At 43.9% G+C, this 17,679-nt stretch overlaps 1 protein-coding gene across 2 annotated transcripts in view; it reads right to left on the reverse strand.

Annotated features, from left to right (window-relative positions):
- Window positions 1-17,679, reverse strand: part of LRFN5 (leucine rich repeat and fibronectin type III domain containing 5) — a 161,997-nt gene that overhangs the window by 41,686 nt on the left and 102,632 nt on the right. For both annotated transcript variants that reach the window (XM_075844280.1, XM_075844279.1), the window contains exon 2: window positions 14,572-14,674. The gene's annotated coding sequence lies outside the window, so the exon portion shown is untranslated. The remainder of the gene's footprint in view (window positions 1-14,571; window positions 14,675-17,679) is intronic.

Raw genomic sequence — 17,679 nt, forward strand, 5'->3', positions numbered from 1 at the left:
AAATGCACCCAAAAACTGGTGTACACACTGTGCCCCACATTTATGATGTGTTTTATACACTTTTTTGCACCTTCCTAGACAGTTTTGAAAATAGGATTCCTAAAATGCGCCAGATTTATCAATGGAGTGCACAATTTTTTTTGGTGGAAAAATGATTTTGTTAATAAACAGAAAAGGGACTAACACGTCTCGCGAGATGCGCAAGTCATAAGTTACTCGCAGATTCTGCTTCTCGGGTCTAGTTTTATCCTGTCTTACTTTAGACAGTATTAATAAATCTCACCCAGTGTCTTTGCTGTTTGTTCAGACTCCGATATGTAATATCTACTGTACTCGTAAGTCCCACAGCGGTCACAGCTGTCCTCATAGAGGATGTCACAGTTCAGGACTTCTACAATGTTCACCCAACCTTAAAGATGATTGAGCGCAAAACAGGTTTAATTCAAAGGTTATTGAGCAGGTCATCGATCTGCAAAGTAAATGGAGCGTCATGGACGACTGGTGGGAATCCGGGGAGAACCAAGAACCTGCTATTTATCATGAAGGATTCCTAATCATTGACTCTGCAGATCCTCGCAATAATAAACCTCTATGGATATCATGAGCTGGGTCTTCCATGGGGGCAATTTTTGTACAAGTTCCCACAATGACCCTTTCGTAGGGTCTACAAAAGAGGTAAAGCTCCAGGGCTTTAATGCTAAAGCTGCACCTGGACCCCCCACCTGACTGCCAGTGACATCACACTCAAACCTATATGGTGGCACAAATCTATTTTGGATCTATATACATGATAAAGATTGAAGCAATATTATATTTCAGGACATAGCGCCACCTAGTGATTACTTAATTGTGAAATTAGCATTATTGGTATTTGGCATCTGCTTGTCCTGCATATAGTGCTGGCATTCTCTTATCTCTTTAGAAGGGTGCTTAGATATGGGGAACTGGTTTTAACGGCAACCGCTGCCACCCTTATTGTTGTGACGATGATCCAGGACATCCCCCAAGCATAGTACAAGCAGGCAACACAGGTTGTAATTAGCAGCGAATTAAGTCCTACATTAGGCATTCATTAATAAGAAGATATTTTAATAGACCTATCATGAAAGATGATCGGGAGATAGGTTGAGTCCGAGCTTTCAATTAAGTTTGCTGTCCTAGCCTTGTACCACGGCCAAGAAAGAGTGGCTTGTTTGCACCCCCCCTGGGGACCAGCACCTAAGGCACATGCTTCGCAAGCCCCCTCCCCCAACTATCACACTGAAGAGAGGAGGTGACAAACCCAAGCGTGACCCACTTTCCTGCATTCCTCCAATAATAGTTGAACATACAAAAAAATAGCTTGGCGGGGTACTGGCCTTAGACACAGCTCAGAGGGGGTACTGGGTCTAAGGCATCTCATTTAGCCAACCAGTACCCTGCTCCGTGCTGATGAGAGGCAAAAACCCAGAAACAGTGCTAGGTGGCTCTTCCTTTTGGAGGAATCTCTTATTTTCAAATACAAAACACAAATAGAAATGATTTGACCCCATCCAGTACGTTGAGATCACACCATAGCACCCAGGAACGCTTGATGCTGGCGGGTCTATCACCACTGCTGCTACTTTATAAGCTATTTCAGTTGAGTGAATCGAGAGCTTCCTCATCTATGAGAATATGTTTTTTTTGTACGTTTACGGCTCGATGATGCCAAAATCACCGTCTTCCAAGTAGCTTGTTTGTTGCCAATTGTAATAAAAAAAATGCAAATATGTAAATAACTGAGACTCCTGTTAAGAAGGACAAACTCCCATATGTTTCCCGGAATAGCAAGTGGAATATTAAATCCATTTTTATTAAAAGGGAAATCCACCAAATATCCAAAGGGATATACAGTATCGGAGGATGTTATAGGAAGGGATTTGTGAGCTTAGACCCCATTGATTCCTAAATCATAGCGGTCCCGGGGCTCTGTGATGTGCCCAATCCCCTTCAGAGTTCCTAGAAAGCTATACCTTGTACTGTACACACATTGTAATCACTCACCCACGGGGCTCACAATCTAATAGCCCTATATCACATAAATACTAGGGTCAATTTCATGGACACCCAATGAACCTATCATTATGATTTGGCAAAACAGCTCTCCACAAGGGCTTACATGCCATAGAGACAGATCATGTGGTTGTTAGGGGGCCGTTGGAGAGAGGGGGCCCAGCCCCATTTGGTGCCGCCTACTTTGCTGCCTGGTGGCGAGAACCGGAATAAAACTCCCTCCAGCGCCGCCTATAGGTGGGTTCCTTGTAAGTCAATGAGGTGTATGGGAAAAAAGCAGAGAAAATTTAGGAAATTTACTCACTGGAAGAACATAAAAATGTAATGTAGATTATGCTCCTGGTTAGATTTTAACCCAGGTTTCCAGTGCTGATAAAAAATATAACACAGTTCTCTAGATTTAGATTTTATATGGGTTGACTCAAGAAGACCACCCTTTCTCTAATGCAGCTGCCCTGGAGATCAGCTGATCGCCTAGGGTCCAGTTCATAGAATCCCCTTCGATCAGCTGTGATCAATGCTAATATTCTGGCTATTTAAGCAGGGGCAGAGCTAGGACGGGCTATCGGGTATGTTCCCAAGGTGCTGTGTCACGAAGGGTCTGTGGACCCACTGAGCCGTGCCGACCTTGGCGGTAAGGCAGCTGGCCAACAGGGCGCAGGTCAATGTTTATAGTTTGTATAGGTACCTGTGGCAGCTTGGACAGCAGCAGGGCAGGCTTGGCTTGGACTAGGCAGCAGGTAGACGTCAGGCGAGGTGAAGCAGGTCAGACGTGGGATACAGCATGACACGTCTTAGGCACAGCACAGTGCTCGACCAGGGTGGTATGGAATGCAGGGAACAGGAACAGGAAAACACTAGGAGGCCATCACATAGACAAACTTAGGAAACATCAACAACACTCAGGCATAGAAGCAGGGGACTGGACCCCTCTTATAGTCCAGGGTACTCACGGGTTCAAGCTCATCAGAAGTCCGGTGCGCACCCTGCCCCTTTAAGAGCAGGTATGAGCGTGCGCGCACCAGACTTCTGATGAGCTTGAACCCGTGAGTACCCTGGACTATAAGAGGGGTCCAGTCCCCTGCTTCTATGCCTGAGTGTTGTTGATGTTTCCTAAGTTTGTCTATGTGATGGCCTCCTAGAGTTTTCCTTCGGGATCTGGCAGAGGTGAGTGGACGCGAGCGCAGGCGTCTCCTGAGGAGGAGGCTAGAGCCAGCGCTTGCCGACTCATGGCTGCGGCTGTCAGGAGGAGATTGGATCTGAAGGCCCGCAGCCACGGACATTGCATGCTGTGTGTTGGGTAGGGTGCCAACAAGCCACTTTGTCTTGACCGGGGTATTTAAATACAGGGCTAGGGCAGCAAACTCATCCCCTTAAAGGGTCAGTATAACTTCTCCATTTGCAGTGCTTCACAGTGTCCATGATTTATTCTGCCGGTTTTAAGGCGCTTAGAAGTTCTCCGTCTTTTTTTTTTTTTTTTAAATAAAAGATATTTTATTTGAAATCTCGTATCATCTGCCACAATGACATTTGAAAGTTCTGTAAGAATTAGAAAGGTCGTTATGAGAACATTTATCCGTCATTTGACAGCTTTACAGATTAAATGCATCAGCGGCTGGAGCAGAGGAGATAATGCGGAATACAACCACTTCTAATAAACAGTGGATTTGTTCAAGTAGATGTGTGGGATAATACACCGGAATAAAGATATAGTCATAACCGGATGGCTACAAAGTTTACATAAAGGCATCACAAAGTTCCCATATTGTAGTTCTATTGGATACTTAAAGAGGTTTAGAAAACAAAAGCAGTATTAGGAAATAATTGAGGGGTGTTTCCCGTTCAGGATCATTATTTTTCAGCCTCACTATGAAGTTCCTAGACTTGACCGTCTATTGATTTTAATTGGAAATCTGTAATGCTTCATTTCTCCTGTGGGGGTGCTGCAGGGGAAGTAAACACTTACTGCAGGATTCCCTCACAGATTATAGATGGTCACTCGCGGTTTCAGTGCTGTCATCTGTTAAGGAACCCAGAAGCAGGTGTTCAATTTCCCTACAGCACCACCACAGGAGAAATAAGGAATTACACAGTGCTCATTGACATCAATAGGATGTCTGTGTAATGCATAACTGTTCCGGGTCCTCGTAAGAGGGGAAGCCAGCAGCAAGTGTTCAATTCCCCTACAGCACCACCACAGGAGAAATAAGGAATTACACAGTGCTCATTAAAATCAATGGGATGCCGTGCCCGGTCCTCCGAAGAGAGAGGATTCATACATAATCTGTAAAATACAAAATTTGCTTTCATATGGCCATCAGATTCGCCAACTTCTCCAGTAGTAATTTGTGAGCTTGACCCTTATTTCAGGATGCGATTATGGATCTCACAGGTCTTGTTTCTCTTAGGACATCCCTGATCCTTGCCCGGCTGTGTCTTCCGCTTAGAATGAATGCTCCTGATAGACTGGATTAGAAGGATTTGCCGGGATATATTCCTGTAACTGTTCTAATGCATAGATAATTGAAAAGGAAGAAGATGGAGCTTATAGGGGTTGAGCAAAGGCCACGTTCTGAGTATATATATGGTCCTCTACCCTACAGAAGCGGGAGCCACAGGCAGAATTCAATAGGAGGTCCATGTTTTACCACTTTTGAAGTTCTCAGTACGACAAGTGTCATGAGGGTTTGTACAATATTTTCAGCCCGTGTTATCGGACCTGGAAAATGTATAGGAATGAAAGAGTTAATAAAGTGACCTGACAGCGGAGTGTTGTAGTTTTACAACACATGGACAGCCACGGATTGCAGACTGTTGCTCTGGCTGCCTTGTTTGCATTGACAGCTATGGGGGGAAAATTTACAACTAGAGCAATGGTCTCTGACGTTTCGCTCTCCAGGTGTTACAAAACTACAACTCCCAGCTGTAAAGGTATGCTGGGAGTTGTAATCATGGAAGTGGTAGATCACAAATCTAGCGCATGCCGAAATTGAAAACAAAATGCCACGCCCACTCCACCCCCTTCCCCCCAAAAAATGGAAAGTCCTATACTTTTATTTATTCAGCTTCAGTATTGCAAACCCATTGACTGCAAGTGTTCTCAGCCAAAGAAGACCAGGACATGTCCTAAAAAACAGACAGGGCACCTTTAAAGTGAATATTTTTGTTTTATCTCAATAGGTCCGAAATCCTATGTTGATACCATTTTTTTATATTAGATCTTTATATTTTCAGAGATTTGTTTTCTGATATAAAGCTCCAAATCTTCTGCATAGACAGAGTTACATAATACAATTCTGCCTGCCTGTAGCCACCACTAGGGGGAGCTTTAGAGCTTACAGCATACGGATTCATACATTGTACTCAATCATGACACTGTATGCAGAGAGTTCCCCCTAGTGGTGGCTGCAGGCAGAGAGAAATTTATCATGTAACTATGTCTATGTAAGGAATTTAGAGCGTTGTATCAGAAAAAGGGAACTGTCCGATTTAAAGATATATTAAGAAATTAATCAGTACAAAAAGTTGCACATAAGAATGACATCGAAGGTGAAAATGTACTTTAAGACATAAACAATGACATCGAAGGAGACTTCATAAAGCAGATTCATTATTGTGACCATGTGGCGATAACGTAATGTTTTCTTATAGGGAAAGTTTAAATAATATCTGTCTGAACATCTGCTGCTTTCATTGTAGCTAGATGAGAATCTTGTGTTCATAAGTCTGTCAATTATAAAGAACGAGTCCACCGGCGAGCGAGCCGCAATCACAAGGCATTCTTACGTAAAAAAGGAACCTCCATATTATCTCATTATTCAATAATATAACGTCGACTCCTCTGGTCAGCATCATCATCTTCACATCTTATTTCCGTGGATTTAAAGATGTCCCCTTTAAGAGTGATGGGATTATAAGTGCAGTCCATACTTAAGAAAAGCTCCGTTCTGTCTAAGCATCTTATAAGGTGCAGATGGCAGAGGATTCCTTTGTCATATGTTTGTCAATTTTGTCATGACAAATAACCCAGGCCATCAGCAGTCTGAAAGAAGGGCAATTTATACAATTTAAAGGGACACTCCGGGTAAAAGGTGAGAATCGAGCGATTTGTCAGCGAGGAGATGTCGACCCCAGCCGCAAATTCTCACCTACGTGGTCCCAGACCGATCAGAGGATCCACAGTGTCCACTTACACACACAGGATCTCAGTAATGGCCTGCCAGGGAACCTGTATAAGTAATGACTTGTGCGCATATATCATACAGATGTAGCCATCTTTATCTTGACGTTTAACGCATTAAATACACAGTGTCAGAAACTTTAACTTGATGTTTTTAATGACTTTCCAATGGCTTTTGTTGTGTGATATCGCGCTGCAGCAAGTTATCAGAGTCAAGATAAACTTGGCTACATCCGTTCCAGGGCAGATCATTGTGATCGCCGATTAGGACATGATTACAATCCGGTATAAATGAAAACAAGGAATCCACATGTCTGTACCTAATAATATGATTGAAATAGTTCTCACCAATATGCAACATGCCCAACAATAAACGCTGCAATACTGAGATGCCATAAATGCCTCATAGATAGGGGTCCCAGGCCCCCGATCCCTGTCCCACCTGGGAAGAAAGAATGGAGATTGGCTACACATATGCGCTTCTCTCTCCGTTCTACTCTATGGATATCCCATAGATATGCCATAAATGTCTTACATTGGAAAAACCCTTTCACTTGAAAACAGTTGTTTTGCCTACAGCGCCCCTGCAGGTTAAAAAAAAGTATTGCACGGTAATTAGTAAAATCAATGAGATGCCTGTAGTCCTCCAGAGCAGAGACCAGATGCAGCATATAGGGCACACAGAAGATGTCCTATTTAATGGCTAATTCTTCCCTTTAACATGGTGGTTTACATGATCAGGTTACTGAATGACACGCTCCTCTCTACATTAGGCACGTCAGTCATTTCTGGCTATCTGAACATCATTGGTGGCTCATTGTACCAGCTGTTATTTACAATGTAATAAGGCCGGCAGCATCATATCCCATGGTCTGCGTTACGCTGCGCTTAGGGGAAACCAGCCTATTGTACAGGAGGTAAAATATAGGTCTGGCATCATTTTTATGCTGCGGTGACCCAGTTGCTGACAGCCTGCGCGCCATGTGCTCCCCTTCCAGTAATCCTCATCAGCTTAAAAGCCAGATTTGTTGCTGAATATTAGAAAGCAGACGTAAAAGAGACAAATTATCAGGTGACATAGTTATTTTTAGATGTAGCAGAGCTGAATCAACCATAGTATTGATTCTGTTGTGATACTAAGTTAAAGGGGTATACTCATCTTAAATATTTACTGTTTAGGCACAGGACAGAACATATATACCTGATCCACCTATGGGACTCTCAACTGTTGGCAAAAAAAGGGGGTCCTGTGACCCCCATTATCCGATTCACAATGGACGGTTTCCCCTGAGAAGTCAATAGAAGGGTGCATACGGTTTCCCCATACAAACTTCCTTCCCCATAGAGGTCTATAGAAATTGATGGGCGTTACAGAAAGAGTCGAGGGCTATTAGGCAACTATCGGGATCGCACTTATCAGGCATTTATGGATTATCCTGTGAATATATACCATAAATGTTTAAGATGGGAATATCCCTTTAAGGAAGCCTGTAGGTTTACCTGTGGGCAAATGGAAAATAATACATTGTTATATCACCATGTACTAAATGACAAACTCAGCTCTGCTACATCTGTATTAAATAAATACAGGTAAAGTCATGTATATTGGCCCTATGAACTAAGAGTCAAGTCCAATGAGGAGCTGTTCTTGGGGATCTCTATCTGAAAATGAATATTTTGGGGAAAAACTAACTTTAAGGGCATGTTCACACGGCGCTAATTTGATGAAATTTCAGATTATTTTGCCGTTTTGGCTGAAAACAAGTGCCAGATTATCAGAGATTCCGGATTATTAGATGCCGGATTAAAGGACTTTCATTTTATATATGTATATTATACAAATTTCTATATATATATTTTAGATATATATTACTCATTATATAGTTGCAATATAAAATGCTGCGAATGCCGTTTAGTCATTGCTGGGTGACAACCAATGTGGCCGCTATCACATCTACCACAGGGGTTGTCACCCAACTTTCTCAGAGTCCTGAATGGCAAATTGGTCTAGTACTGCAGCCACACGCTCCCCGCTACTGTATTACTGCATAACAAAGCAGATTTGTCATTCTAGCGTCTGGAAAAGCTGGGTGACAACCCCTTTAAGAGAAATAATAGCAGCCATATTGGTTGTCACCCAACTTTTGCAGAAACAGAACAAAATCTGTGATGAGAAGAGTCACATTCTGCTAAACACTTGGAATCCGCCAGTAATTCCCGACTCAAGGACTTAATATTCGCTTGATCTAATGAGAGTAACGTTGTTTCGTTTTCTGTAACGGGAAATGTTTTTCAGGTCAATCAAAGTGTACAGAAATTTTTTATAGGAAGTCAAAATAAAAAATCAGCCATTGTCTTGGTATAGATCTTCCAGGAGCAATTAAGAGCAGATCCGCACGTATCTGGAGAACGCCGCTGCCGCCCTCCCCTCTCAGAGATAATGCATACTCCTTGTCGCTACACCGAAATAGGTCAGGAGCAGCTTACACAAAGACACGGCAGCCGCTCCCAGACAGAGACTGGATATAGATCTTGGATGCGGCCTGGGAAGATGGAGCGAGCAATGATTAATAGGCTGAGCGAGGTAGGAACAGCAACTTGCTTATCCCTTATGTAAAGTCTGGGCTCCTATATAATCCCTGGAAAGAAAAGCAGAAACCTTAAAGGGATTGTCCACCTTTTAACACAATAGTCCACATTAAAGGCTATGTACACCTACGAAAGCAATTCTTTTTTATTTTATTTTTTTATAAAAATGTGTATTAGTGTAATGATGGGGGGAAGGAAACAGACAAGTGAGCCCTAATCTACCCGCCACTCAGTCCCTGCCTACTTGCAACGACCCGCCCTAGGCGACGGGGTACAACTGGGCGACGGTCCCTACGCTCAATAAGTGCACGACAGACAAACAGACAAGGGTACACAGAAGCAGGGAAAGGGGCAGTTGCCCACGGCAACACCGTGAGCAACAAGAGTGGTGAACGAGCCGAGTCAAACCAGGAGTGTACGAGGTACCAAACGCAGAGCAGGAGAGTAGTGAACAAGCCGAGTCAAACCAGGAGTGTACGAGGTACCAAACGCAGAGCAGGAGAGTAGTCAGTAAGCCAGGGTCAGTATGAAGCAGGGTCAAATAGGTCAAGAAGCTGCAGCAGGACCAGGAAACCAACAGAGAAGAATCACAAGCAAGGAGGAACAGGAAAGGCAGGTATAAATAGACAGAGGGCGGGAGCTAGCTCCGTCTGGACAGGCTGTGATAGGCTCTCCCACTCCTAAGCCTGCCACCCTGAGTGGTGGAAGATGGAGTCAGTCTCACAGACATAGAAGCAGGTGCAGACTGATTACCACTGGCGTAGCTATAGGGGTCGCAGCGGTCGCAATTGCGACCGGGCCCCGAAGCCAGGGGGGCCCACGGCCCCCCGCACCACATCAATAAAAAGTTTCTATAGTAACTCGGGCCGCGGGCCCCTGTTACTATAGTAACATACTTTACTTACCTTCCTGGTTCCGGATCGCAGCGGAGGTCCTGACGTCAGGCGCTGTGCGCAGCGCATGACGTCACAGCTCTATGCCGCCGCGCACAGCATCGAGACTACAGAACTCCCGCCGCGGCCGAAGAGGAAGGTAAGATTTGCCCTGACTGGCGGGGTCCGACTCCCGGGACCCGCCAATCAGCTGTTTTGAAGGGGCCGCAGCACTCGTACGAGAGCTGCTCCCCTTCATTCCTGTCACTTCATTCCGGTCACACTGTGAATCGGTGTCGGCGATTCACAGTGTGAGCGAGTAGTGAAATGAAGGGGAAGCAGCTCTCGTACGAGTGCTGCGGCCCCTTCAAAACAGCTGATTTGCGGGTCCCGGGCGACACATCAGCTATTGATGGCCTATCCTGTGGATAGGCCATCAATGTTTAGGGACTGCACAACCCCTAAGCCTACGATGTATCAGGCTTAGGGGGCCCATGAGACAGGATCACAGATTGTGTGATCCTGTCTGCTGGGCCCTGTATCTAAGCCAATCACATGGTAGGCTTAGATACATGGCCCATGCGTGATCCTGTCTGCTGGGCCCTGTATCTAAGCCTACCACACTGTAGGTTTAGATACAGGGCCCCAGCACACAGTAATCTTATACTGTATAAGATTACTGTCTGCTGGACCCTGTATCTAAGCCTACCTTGTGGTAGGCTTAGATACAGGGTCCCACAGACAGTATCACACATGGGCCCTGTATCTAAGCCTTAGGGTATGTGCACAGACACTAATTACGTCCGTAATTGACGGACGTATTTCGGCCGCAAGTACCGGACCGAACACAGTGCAGGGAGCCGGACTCCTAGCATTATAGTTATGTACGATGCTAGGAGTCCCTGCCTCGCTGCAGGACAACGGTCCCGTACTGTAATCATGTTTTCAGTACGGGACAGTTGTCCGGCAGCGAGGCAGGGACTCCTAGCGTCGTACATAAGTATAATGCTAGGAGCCCGGCTCCCTGCACTGTGTTCGGTCCGGGACTTGCAGCCGAAATACGTCCGTAAATTACGGACATAATTAGTGTGTGTGTACATACCCTAACACACGTGTTACTAATCATTTTTTGTGTGTTTTCTTACAGGTTCGGTCGTTGGACTACGGCGGATTCCAGGACTACTTCGATGACAGCTTTTTTTTTTATTAATAAAATGGTTAATAAGGGCTGTGTGGGTTTTTTTTTTATTTCAATAAAATATTTTTTCTATGTCTTTGTGTTTTTTTTTAAACTATATTACTACCGCCTTAGTAATGGCCGCCGGCTGATTGACAGCGTCCATTGCTAAGGCGGGGCTTAGTGTTAGCGGATGCAGAGGCTAACACTAACCCCCTTTATTACCCCGGTACCCACCGCCACCAGGGATGCTGGGAAGAGCCGGGTACGATCCAGTACCTGACCATCTGTAGTGATGGTCGGCCACTGGAGTGGCCACAGGCTGGTATTATCAGGAGGGGAAAGGCCAAAAACAGTGGCCCTTCCCATCCTGGTAATGCTGCCTGCTGCTGCTTTATTGTATCTGGCTGGTTATGAAAATGGGGGGACCCCACGTCATTTAAAAAAAATAATAAAATAAATAATTGGAAAGAACGATGTCGGGTCCCCCCCAATTTTCATAACCAGCCAGATACAACACAGCAGCAGCAGGCAGCATTACCAGGGTGGTAGGTGCCACTGTTTTTGGCCTTCCCCAGCCTAATACTACCAGCCTGCAGCCACCCCGGTGCCTGCCTGTCACTACAGATGGTCGGGTACTGGTTTGTACCCGGCTCTTCCCAGTACCTCTGGTGGCGGTGGGTACCGGGGTAATAATGGGGGTTAGTGATAGCCTCTGCACCTGCTAACATTAAGCCTCACCTTAGTAATGGAGGTCGTCAATCAGCCAGCGGCCATTACTAAGGCGGTGATAATAAAGTTTAAAAAGATACAAGCACATAGAAAAAATATTTTATTGAAATAAAAAAACACAACCCTCATTAACCATTTTATTGAGAATAAAAAAAACGCCGTCATTGAAGTCCTCGAATCCGAAGTCCAACAACCGAACCTGTAAAAAAAACACAAACACAAAAATAATCAGTAACACATAAAGAAGCAAAATTATTATTCTTACCTATCCTGGGTCCAGCGCTGGAGCCGCAATGTCAGCGAGCTGGGCCCTGTATCTAATCCTATCATGTGTGATACAGTCTGCTGAGCTGTGTATCTAATCCAATCATGCATGATACTGTCTGCTGGGCCCTATATCTAATCCGATCATGTGTGATACTGTCTGCTGAGCCACTGTATCTAATCCTATCATGTGTGATACTGTCTGCTGAGCTGTGTATCTAATCCTATCATGTGTGATACTGTCTGCTGAGCCCTGTATCTAATCCTATCATGCGTGATACTGTCTGCTGAGCCACTGTATCTAATCCTATCATGTGTGGTACTGTCTGCTGAGCCACTGTATCTAATCCTATCATGTGTGGTACTGTCTGCTGAGCCACTGTATCTAATCCTATCATGTGTGATACTGTCTGCTGGGCCACTGTATCTAATCCTATCATGTGTGATACTGTCTGCTGAGCTGTGTATCTAATCCTATCATGTGTGATACTGCCTTCTGAGCCACTGTATCTAATCCTATCATGTGTGATACTGTCTGCTCAGCCACTGTATCTAATCCTATCCATAGTTTATAGGGTCGTAGTGCTATAGATATGCTATGCTGTCTCATATACACACTTTTTTTGGGGGGCGGACACATATGTATTGGGGCTATTTCCCGGACATTTTAAGCCCTGAGGGCATGTTCACACGGCAGCGTCCGTTACGGCTAAAATTACTGTGCTGTTTTCAGGAGAAAACAGCACCGTAATTTCAGCCGTAATGGCATGTGCAGGCGTCTTTTGCTGCGTCCATTACGGAAGTAACTGAAGCTGGTTTTCCATGGAGTCCATGGAAAACGGCTCCATTTACGTCTGAAGAAGTGACAGGCACTTTTTTACGCGCCGCCTTTTGACAGCGACGCGTAAAAAAAAATGACCGTCGGCACAGAACATCGTAAGACCCATTCAAATGAATGGGCAGATGTTTGCCGACGCTTTTGAGCCGCATTTTCGGACGTAATTCAATGCTAAAACGCCCGAATTACGTCTGTAAATAGTGTGTGTGAACCCAGCCTTAGTGACGCCCCTGGCTGCTAGTGCTGCATTGTTGGGTCACTTAGGAGACCCAGCGATGCAGCTGAAAGCGGACCGTCGGCCATGGGAAGTTTGCGGGGGGGGGGGGGCCCAGTAAGAATTTTTGCATCGGGGCCCATGAGCCTCTAGCTACGCCCCTGCTGATTACCTATGGGCGTAGATACAGAAGCTGTGCCTGGCAGATCCTTAACAATTAGTGTGTTTGGTGCAACTTTCTAATTCGTTTTTATTAAAAATGATGTTTACTTTTTTAGATACAGCTGCTTTGTATCCTGTTACAGAGCAGCTGTATCTTGAGATAAATCCTGTATCCGTCAGATCAGCGGGACTGACGAGTTTGTTGTCAGTGGGTCCTGCATGTCCCTGACATGCAGGATCAAGCTGCTATCGATCACATCTTAGTTCATAACTTAGATGTGATCGATTACCGGTGGATCCAGCGTTTCAGGGACACGCAGGACCTGCTGACACCAAACCAGTCAGTCCCGCTGATCTGACAGATACAGGATTTATCGCAAGATACAGCTGCTCTGTATACAGGATACAAAGCAGCTGTATCTCAAAAAATAAAAATAATTTGCAACTTGGCGTTTTGTATTCGTCTTCGTAAATGTGAGCCATTATTATTTTTGCTTCTGGCAATCTGGGCTGATTCATTTCTTAATATATCTGTATAGCAGTAAAACGCAGTTTTTTTCTGAAACAAAGCTCCAAATTCCCTGCATAGACGTAGAGCTACATATTAAAATTCTGTCTTCCTCAAGCCACCACTAGGGGGAGCTCAGGAGATTATTGCATACTGTTTAGACATAAAACTCAAGAGTAGAACAGTATACAGTACTCGCCTAAGCTCCCTCTAGTGGTGGCTACAGGTAGACAGAATTGTATTATGTGGCTCCATGTTTATGCAGGGGATTTGGAGCTCTGTGTCAGAAAATGGAGCTCATGCTGCTATAAAGATATATTAAGAAATTTATCAGCACAGAGTTTTTCCCCTAAAAATTACACCATTTTAAAAGGTGGAGATTCACTTAAAAGGAAAACTCCACCATCTGATACTTCTGCTAGTTGACATATACCTCCTGGTTCTTATAAGAAGTATCTGTTTCCATTTTTTAAAGGGTGTGTTCACTTTTATTGCTCAAAAACATCTGAAATAAAGTGCCAGCACTCCACCACTTGCTCAGTGTAGGGAGCGAGAATATTCCTAATACCCAATACCCGGTGCTGGCATCAATAGGAACTCAATAGACCCAACTGGAAAATATACCCATCTATCTTTAGCAGCCATTTTCTGATGCCACCTGCTGGCGCAAAAGGACCAAAAGACATGGATAATAGAAAACTGAAGGCACGTATTCATCATAATAAACAAAATATTATAATTTTTTGATAAAAAGTTTCCAAAAATTGATTCACTTTATATTCTATGTATAAGCTAATAATAATGTAGAACACAAAAAAAATTTTGAAACAAAAAAGTAGAGATGATCCTCAGAACAACCAATCAGATTCCAGCTGTCACTCACAGTATGTAATGCAGGTTAGAAAATAACAGCTGTGATCTGATTGGCTGCATCTTCTACTACCTAAAGTATCATATAAACTGCAATACAAAACAATTCAAAAAGTTCTTGTAACGGATACCTTGCTTAGGAAACCATCTCTTTGGTGTTCACCTGGTCATCTGAACACATTAGTCTGTCCGAACCTCTGACAGGGAACAGCATAACATGGAGACGCAAGTAATCTAGAAAGAAAATAACCGATACATTCATTATTAGATACATTGTAACTATTATAGAGGTAACAATATAGATATTCATCATTCAATTACCTGTATCGCCTATTTCTGATTCCCATTGACTCCCCCAATCCCACCTCCTATTACTCGCAGATATAATGTATACCCTTCATCCTACATACACTATATGGCCAAAAGTATGTGGACAACACTCCTAAGGATTCAGTTCAGGTATTTCAGCCACATCCATTGCAAACAGTTGCATAAAATCAAGCCCACAGTCATGTAATCTTCAAAGACAAACATTGCTATTGGTATGGGTCGTACTGAAGAGCTCAGTGACTTTACACGTGGCACGGTCATGGATTTGACACGTGGCAATGTCATGGATTCCACCAGTGGTGTAACATTCACAGTTGCAGGGGGTGCAACCGCAACCAGGTCATAAAGGAAGGAGGCGTGCAAGGGGCCGGCCCTGGATCTTCTCAGGTTGCCACATCAGCGTCAGGGCGTTGTATGCGACATAGCACAGAACAAGGACCTGTGTTGCATTGCATATAACCACCTGTCGCTGCCCGGCACCAGGACCTTGTATGCACCATGGCTTGGTGAGGCAGCCTTAGGGGATCCGGGATGGGCTCCATGCAGACAAGAGATCAGATAAAAAAAAAAAAAATATTCACTACTCCTATTTTAAGGGGAAGGTGGGTTATGGGTGTGGGGCCTGGCTCTATTTTGTATCAGCCTTGCTCTGCTATCTGCCCCGGTCACCTGAAAGTGCTATCATTATCTGCTAGATCGGCCAATGTCACCTGTAAGTGTTATTATCTGCTACATCTGCCCCGATCACCTGTAAGTTTTATTATTATCTGCTACATCTGCCCCGGTCACCTGTAAGTTTTATTATTATCTGCTAGATCTGCCCCGGTCATCTGTAAGTTGTATTATCTGCTAGATCTGCCCTGGTCACCTGTAAGTGTTATTATCAGCTAGATCTGCCCCGGTCACCTGGAAGTGTTGTTATTATTATCTGATAGATCTGCCCGATTACCTATAAGTGTTTTTATTATCTGCTACATCTGCCTAGTCACCTATAAGTGATGTCATTATCTGCTAGATCTGCCCTGGTCACCTGTTAGTGCTATTATTATCTGAAATATCTGCCCCAGTTACCTGTAAGTGCTATCATTATCTGCTAGATCTGTTCTAATCACCTGTAAGTATTATTAATATTATCTGCTAGATCTGCCCCGGTCAGCTGTTAGTGCTATTATTATCTGCTAGATCTGCCCTGGTCACCTGTAAGTCCTATTATTATTTGCTATATCTGCCCCGGTCATCTGTAAGTTCTATTATCTGCTAGATCTACCCTGGTCATCTGTAAGTGTTATCAGCTGGATCTGCCCCGGTCACCTGCAAGTGTTATTATTATCTGATAGAACTGCCCCGGTCACCTGTAAGTGCTATTATTATTATCTGATAGATCTGCCCCGGTCACCTGTAAGTGCTATTATTATTATCTGATAGATCTGCCCCGGTCACCTGTAAGTGCTAACATTATTATCTGCTAGATCTGTTCTGGTCACCGGTAAGTGCTATTATTAAGAAGTGGACACGTCTAGGAGTAACAACAACTCAGCCATGAAGTGGTAGACCACACAAAGTCACAGAGAGTTGTCGCCGAGTGTTGAAAAGTGACATCAGCACCAGAACTGTGCGCCAGGAGCTACATGAAATGGATTTTCATGGTCGCCGCACACAAGCCTAAGATTACCATGCACAATGCCAAGTGTCGGCTGGAGTAGTGTAAAGCACGCCATCGCTGGACTCTGAAGCAGCATGTTCTCTGGAGGGATGAATTATGGCTCACTATCTGGGAGTGTGATGCAGGAATCTGGGTTTGACGGACGCCACCTACCGGTATGCTTAGTGTCTACTGTAACATAAAATAAAGTCTTGTGGAAAGCCTTCATAGATTGGTGGCTGTTATACCGCAAAAGGGGCTAACTCAATGGTAACCCCACGATTTTATAATCTTCACTCACTTTTGGCAATATCAAATATATGTTTTCCCCATTTTTGATCCTAAATTATTTTTGTGCTGTCTTTTCTAGCTTCATGTAGCCTGAGTGGAAGGGACCTAGACAAGTCTGTGTAACCAGAAGAGGCAGTATACTGTACACCAATTCAATTTTTCTGTGACTACTTCTGCTTTCGTAGCTACATGTACTCATATGATAGTCACCCAGACAGGAAGACCAACGGTTGCTAGGCAACCTGACGAACCACAACATGCAGAATACACTATGGGAATACATACACGTCCTGTCAAGCAATGCACCAATTATAGAAGGGCTATCCTGCCTTATAAGAGGGAAACCAATAGTAGAGGGACGGAGCGCAGCTCAGGGGGTATCGTATTCAAGAGATTTTGTACTGCACACATCTTACTTTACATATAATTGAGTTACATTTGAACGTTTCCTGTCGCACATTTCTTATCTATAAGATTATAGTCTTGGAATTCTTCCGTTACCGGATAATTTAGAAGGATGTTTTTCCTTTGTGATGTCCCTGATAATGGCAGCCATTACGGTTATCAGCAGCCATTTTGTCAAGGTCTTGTATTCCTATCCACATTACACCAGAGATGAAAGCGCGTGTTTATGTAATGGAGGGAATAATCGTCACATCTTCCTGCCCTTCTATCATTCTACAGATCTAGAATAAAAACATATCTTTAATCTAAATGGCAGGTGAAAATATCAGAGGAGGCCTTAAATATCGAATGGAGTATAAAGATAACAGGCTGTGGAGAAATCATGACCGTCGTATCCGTTTCTGTCCATAAAAAACTGGATACAAAATATCTTACCATAGATATATATGAAATATATTGATCTATCTAATATCTATCTATCTATCTATCTATCTATCTATCTATCTATCTATCTATCTATCTATCTATCTATCTATCTATCTATCTATCTATCTATCTATCTATCTCATAT

The sequence above is a fragment of the Rhinoderma darwinii genome, chromosome 12 (genome assembly GCF_050947455.1).
Source record: "Rhinoderma darwinii isolate aRhiDar2 chromosome 12, aRhiDar2.hap1, whole genome shotgun sequence".
NCBI classification, from domain to species: Eukaryota; Metazoa; Chordata; class Amphibia; order Anura; family Rhinodermatidae; genus Rhinoderma; species Rhinoderma darwinii.